We start from the raw sequence: 7,772 nt of genomic DNA on the forward strand, positions 1-7,772 counted from the left end.
TTAATGTGTCAAAAATCTTAAAATACAAGTCTGCTTTAAAACATTGCATATTTCCTAAGTATCTTTTGATTGCAATCAGTTTCTCTTTGCCTTTTGTAGCTGAATTTTCTGTAGTAATATTAAAAGAGCATTTACATGACATTGCCAAGCCCAGGTATTCATATGAACTAACAGTACTAATTTGCTTGTCCTCGAAATACCACTTTTCATATTTACTGAGATATCCCCCATTTCTGTATACTACAATTTTAGTTTTATTTAAATTGATAATTAGATCCCACTTATTTGTAAACGCATGCAATATACTTATTAGTCTTTTTAAGCCCAATACAGAATTTGAAAATAAAGCAATGTCGTCAGCATACAATAATACAATACAATACTCCAACGTTGTTCTAGTGGAAAGAATACGGTTATTTTTTCTGGAAGTGTATTCACACATAAAATGAAATTCGAGTCTGATTAAATTATTTCGTTTTTCAGAGTTGTGTTTTAAATGCTTCGTCACTATTACAGAACTGTACAGTGTCGTTATTCATTATTTTAACAGAAAGTATGAGAACATTAAAGCAGTCGAGAAATATATTTTTGAAGATCAAGTCTAATATCAAAAACAGAAATATATCATGACAATGATTAGTGTTCCAATAATGTTGAAATTGAAACGAATCATTGTTGAGATGCAGGAATAACCCCGTCGTGTCATACTTCGAGTTGGAAATAAGTACAATAACCGACACATAAGTTCGTTCAATTGACAGAAATGCGAGCGTGCATCGATAACAACAGAATTGAATCCGCCATGCATAAAATAACAGTTCTTAGCGGTTCTGCACCGCGAAGCGAATTAACGGGATTAAGTTGTTCAGATTCTGGTTAACTGAATTATGCTACGATTTATTCAGGAAACGGAATCATCACATACGCTGAATTTATGTTTACTGCGCACCGAACATTCTGTTGCAAACCACATTGACCGAAAATCGGAAAACCATGGCAAACAAGATGATTTGTTTTGAATATTCATATCAACGTCATAGGGTGAGGGCGCTGATCATTTGCTTCGAGTTGCGCATACTATGAACCCTTGAACCTTTTTATTTTTTTATTTTTTTTCTTCAAATAAGATTATCAACACAAAATAGAAATAAATTCTAGACTTCTAAAAATGTCAAAATATTACGATGTTTGGTAAATACACAATTACACAGAATTAATGTATATTTTCATAAATGAGCTAGTAGTACATTGAGAAAATCAAGAAAAATAACATTTGGGTGAAATTTAAAAGGAAATTTAATAAGAAACTACACGGTTAGAGACAGGCGTGGGAATTTAACCTCCGCGTGAATAGACATCGCGTTTCACGCCGAAAACACCTGGGGGTAAACACTGAAAGAACACGATAAGTGGAAGACTGTCTGAAGATATGACGTAACGCTAATGAACACCCATGACTTAAGGCGGAGATTGCGGTATGCCTTTTAATCTCGTAATTCCATGCTACATTTACGTTTATGTTCAGTGGTTTGTAAAAAACCTGTAGATGAAGAGCGGATTGCAGACATTCATGGTGCCGTCAAGCTGCAAGCAATTAGCTCATTACCCGCGTTACGGGCTACTCAGAAAGCGTTGCCAAGCATTCAGTACGATGAGTCCGTGCTGTAGTATTGGCGCCACTGACATTTAGATTAATAATCCCAGTACAGACCTGGAAGCGATACTGAAAATAAATTAAGGTGGCACGTAGGGTAAAAATGATATGATTTTCTTATATTATATAACAGTGTTTAGGTACGAATTAATGAAAAAATTGAAGTGCAGCTTTCAGCGGAAAAAGTAAGTGTCGGTTTTAAAGGTATTTTACCGCTGCTTCATAAGAAGTGTCATCCTCGTTCGGTGACAATGTCATTATGAGCGGTTTATGTTCATTGAATGGACACTCGTGCACACAACATTCCAAGCATCTCTGGTATTGATCTGGAATAGTATTGTAACGGTCTGTTATTGATATGCAATAACACTTTATATGTTAGTATGTTAATTACCTTGCCCAAACATTCCAACATAATTGCTAAACTTCTATTTTTATACCCAAATATACATGTACCGTTATTTATTGCTTTTGTGACAATTTAAATCGGAGTCAGTAGGTCAATCTAGAAAACGGATATGGGAACGCTAACAAAAAAAATGTCTACTATTTTAAATCAAATCGCAAAATATTACAGTCGTCAAATCTCAGCCAATCCGCGGTATACACGTGTCAATCATTCATCAAAATTGCTTGCACTAAATGTGTAAAATATACGAGAAACCGTGTTGTTTTAGTGTTACACCTACACTTAGGGCCAGCTTCTCCTGTCATGAGGTCGAAGGTTATTTATAAGATGCAGACCGCATAAACGTGAGTGTTATACGGACACACGAGGGGCTACGAATAACGAATACAACGACAACCCGACAAAAACGTGAAATACTAGTAACGTGAAGAATTGTCTTCGTTTTATTGACGCTTCAGTGTGGAACTGTGGTCATTTTTATTAACACAAATGATCGGTTCGATAATTTGTCGTGAGTTTAATTTTTAAATTCAATACACATCGCGTGATGTTGAATGTATGCTTTATTTATATAACTATTCCTACCAAAACCAACACCAAATTTTACGAATAGCTGTCATTTCTAAATATTGACCCAAACTAAGGCAAAGACAAACGAGTAAGGGTGGTATAAAAATAAAAAAAGGGTCCGAGAAATGAAGGTCGCTCGGAACTGAACTACGTCCGAACGTTGTCTAAAATAATATATATCGTGTATTTGTCATGAAGTGTTGAAAAAATAACATCACTAAATATGTTTTTACATCTTGATCTACGGACAATTCTGTTGATTTTTCAACAAAAAATCATTTACAGTGAACAACTAAAACAAAACAAAATTGCATTGCTGCCGGACTAGCAATGAAATATTTATTTATAGACAGTTTTTTTTTTATAAAGTATCTTTTATACGGTATGATATTATACATGTTACGAAAAAAGCTTATTCTCTTTATTCTCTACCGATTCATCTCCACATTCAGTAGCAAACGATCCAGTTATCACTGACGAGGTGCCGTCCTCGCAGTGTGCGCATGCGTGCATATGCATATATATATATATACATATATGTATGAAATGTCCGTTGTTATGTGGAACTGCCAAGTGACGAATCCGTAAAATACTTGTCATTTATAAAATAGTAATGAGTTGGTACGTGACGATGGGGGGGGGGGGTATCTATGATGATTGCCTTACAGTTTGATGCCGTTATACACGTGCTTCCGGATTTTCGTGGCTGTTCCCGCTCACAGACCTCCTACAACGGGCGTTTGACACAAATCCTTTCAAAAGTTGTCTTGTCTTGTTTTGTTTTAATTTGACGTCAATGCGGAGCCCCAAATCGTTCGTACATGCGCCACCAATGTTTATTGATTGTACGGGGATCATGAGAACGTTGTCTCATTCTCCAATACGACTGAGTAAACGGTTTCCATGGTAACTATGACGTTATGGTGCTAAAAACAACATATTATTCAAGCACAAAACTCATGCTGATATAGGAAGACATTACACTAAGCGGACCGCACAGCCTACGACAAGTAGCCATAAATGGTATATAACTGGACGTTACAGTCGGGTCACAAGTCTATGGAAATCTCAGATTATTTCAGGAAAAGATAACGAGCAAGCAGACAGACAGATTATTGTATGGCTATCGTTCACTTGGGACGTTTGTAAGAGGTTGCGATAGGGCTTATTCAACTTTCGACTGGGAATGATTCCTCCTTTTCTTAAAACTAGCGCCCTCTGTCGATAAATCACATCAGTGAAGTCTGACTGACGCTGATTGCTGAAAGCAGAATCGCTCAAAGAAACAACGGCATTTTGTCATGTAATTCTTCGTTATTCAGTATGTAGCAAACCTCTCAAACAATTTAATTGTTACTGACATGGGACTACAAATAGAATCAAACATTCACGTTGTGAACGGTCTTCAAAACGACTTTATACAAAAACTAGTAATACTGATTGGGACAACATATATAATTAAAAAAAAATCTGGTTTTGGAATACATTTTCTTGTAAAAAGAACGTCATAGATAAACAGAAGATGACAGTGTGCTTACCAGACAGCAAAATCTTGCAAACTAGACAGGGATACACAGCAGTTACAAAACGCGCATGCGTCAACTGCACAAAAGTGTAAGTGTGCGGGTATGTTTACTTGTAAATTGATCAAAATGATCATCGCACACAATTTTTTGTTTTAGAATGTAGAAGAAGTAATATTGGATGTGAAAGAAATGTCTGAAACCTGCCTGTTTACTGAGAACTCTTAATATGGAGAACAAAATTGGATTTGTTATGAACAGGTGACAAGCAATGTGTTCATTATATCAGGGAGTAAAGGTAGTCGTTATAACGAGGTTACGGTGTATCAGTTTCAAAACTGTAACAAGTATTTTCGTAGAATTGACATCTACCATGAGATTCTATTTACGTTAAAGACCAGTTGGAAATACCGTTTGTCGTGTTTAATGAGTAACTTATTAGATGGTCACAATGCTATTAAACTGGGAATTCTAATGATTTGTCCATTCTCCCCACTCAGCAACTGCATTTGCTATCGATATATTTTTTCGTACGTCAAAAAATACCTTCTCATACCAAACCAGTAAATACAACGTAATGTCATATGTGTGTATCTACGATAATTAAATGGAAATAGCAGGCAACTTAGTTGTGACCAAATAAATCCCCAATTGTCTAAGTGTGTTTACATATGTATAACGTGTGAATCCTAACAACCAACATATACTAGTTTATTTTGTATCAGGATGGTTATTTTTAGCTCAGTATTACATGTATAATGGCAAATGTGCGTGTCTTTCTATCTCGCACTCGCTCAATGTTCGAAGTACGCCCACAATACTCGCATAGCTACATCGGGATCACCAAGGTTTCCAAGTGTTCTTAATTGGAAAACGCTCGTACTTTCTTATAATGACCACGCACTAGATAGATGCGATTATCTTGTTCTCCGTCACGAAAGGTCGCTTCCCGTAAACCGTGTTCGACTCTCACTCTGTCTCTAGTGAGAATGTGTTCCTGACTTCCATACACAAATTACATTCAAATACGATAGTAATTATATGCATCAATTAATCAGATTGTCATTATCTAGGATTCCAGGATTCTATGTACTTTGCACTAAAAACTATTCTTATATAAGTAACTTGACAATGGTCTCTGCTTATCAAAGTCAAATTGAAAGTCAACAACGTTATTAACTACTGGTCCCTGTTAAGTGCCTGTTCGTAAAAGAGAATCTAGTATATATAATGCCGTATATATAGTATATATAATTGTCAAGATTGTCAAGATTATTATCAATCGTGATCACATGGTCAAACCACCTTGCTTCATCGAAAATAACCACTTTGCTTTTTGCTATGGCACTCGCATGCCTGAAGTGTCTTTTCCTAGTGTATACTTGAAAATGGAACCTTGGTCGTGTTTCGAAATACTAGTAAGTTCGATTAATTGAAACATTTCGCGATACATACGATATTTAGTTTTGACTGACAACTCTTCTTCTACATTGTTACTACAAAATGCACATGTTGATTACAATTAAACAAAATATAACCGATAATATCGAATCATAATTTGGCATGGTTATTGTTATTAGCTTGTAATCAGTCATTTCGGTTTAGGACGATTAATTCATAGACCGCAATAATATGATGCAATGTCGTGATGGTGGTTAAATTATTGTTTGCCATCCACGCGCTCTTATATTTTCATTCCCTACGTATTCCATACAAAATGTGTCTCAAAATTGTTTTTCTACCGTGATTCACAAATATTCACATATATTTACACATATATATTTTGAAGAAGCAAGAAATGACTGATTTATCATTTTCACGACTTACATTACTAAAACAATATACCACAGCAATTATTTGTTTGCATTCATTTACGGAACAGCTTATAATTTCTGGTTCAGTAATTTTCTATCCCTCGTCATGCTTTATTTCAACCCGAGTTCAGAGAATATAATAATCATGGATATGGATATTAATATTAATAAGTTGTTCAGCTTATGGAACAATTGTCTGCATCCAAGCGTGATTGGACACCGTGTCGAAGCGAAAACAGCGAAATGACTTTTGTTTTAATGTATACGACATTTTCTATTGCATTTCCGTTATTCAAGCTCATTTACAGAAAATAATACGTTTCTTTTCAAAATGCGAGCATTCGAGAATTTTAATGCATTGCCAAAGGTATATAATTTACATGTGTGCATTTAAATGTCAATTTTCGGACACTAGCCTGCACGTTTCAGAACGGGGAAGTGTACGAATGATCATCAGCCTCTTTCTGAATAAGTGTAACCGACGATGGCCCTGTCTATGAGAGTGTGAAGTTGTCCCCTGCACTCGTCCGGAGATAAGAATATTCGTCCATTTGTTCTTATAATTGCGAAACAAATTGATCAAAAAACTGGTTTTTAATGGAAAAACCCATAGTAAGACATATGGCATCCATGACAAGACATGTGGCAGGCTATTTCAGTTTATGGTGAAGGCAATGTTGTCTTCTAATATCGTGCTAATGTAAAGCTATGACGTCATAAAACCCTCTTAGTCTGTCAGTGGTGATTTATGATATGTAGCCAACCACGTGACTTCGTGCACTTACCATCTGAAAATACAGCTGTTGTTCACAAGTTGACATGAACGTTGATGTCATTGTCAACTTTCTCTGCCCATCATAATATACTAAACGCAATCCCAGTCTATTTCGTCTGAATGCGAAATAACTGGGCTGATTTTGTTTCACGATTCTTTAATATTTAAAAACAGAATTACGCCATCACTTTTTCCACATAATAACACTGCCGGAAATAAAAACAGGTCGTACCTGGACGTCTGATTTTGTGAATGCGGTGTGGGTGGCTATATCCACTCATCCGTTGCACATGGCACAGTAGTACCGCTAACAGCGCCTGTTTGTGATCTGTTAACACATTCATGAAGATGTTCGGAAAAACAAATAAGCAAAGAACTAAAATGAGGGTCGGCAAGGGGTATTTTCGTCAGCTGTAATCAATTGTTTTGTGTTTTTTTGTAATAATGTAATTTAAATAAATAAAAAAACGTAAATTCGTAGACATTGGAGAAGGTCTAAAATGTAATCGGCTATTTTACTTTTTGTAAGTGTATAAAGCACTTTCAACACAATGCAACGCAATTTTCAATTTTGATTCTTAAACACAATTTGCTTTATCTGTAAAGTGTAAAAAGCTGTACTGTAAATGGAACTTTCCTTTTTATTTCTTGTAAAAACGTTAAAAAAAATGACAAATCAATTGACAAACCCAGCCCACCAGAGGTCTATTAGGAGCGCACCATCCTCACTAAATTTCTGGATCTGCTGTATGTTTTTGTCCGATTCAATGTTGCTGACTGGCGACATATATGGTCTTACATCTATTGTAAGAACATGACGCATGGGTTGGTATTACTTGCAGATTACGAAGTTGGGGAAGATATTGATTCACTCTCCACACAAGAGCTTGTACTGCCAGAGTGCGCAAAGCAAGCTGACAGCGCCCTCTGTGTGGAAAGCGATACGTGCTGGGTCCTACGATGGTAACTGAGTTTCCATGTACACTTGTTTATAGGATACGATTCAATAACGATTATATTATTATAT

The sequence above is a fragment of the Saccoglossus kowalevskii genome, chromosome 3, assembly GCF_978046115.1.
Source record: "Saccoglossus kowalevskii chromosome 3, keSacKowa6.1, whole genome shotgun sequence".
Taxonomy (NCBI): domain Eukaryota; kingdom Metazoa; phylum Hemichordata; class Enteropneusta; family Harrimaniidae; genus Saccoglossus; species Saccoglossus kowalevskii.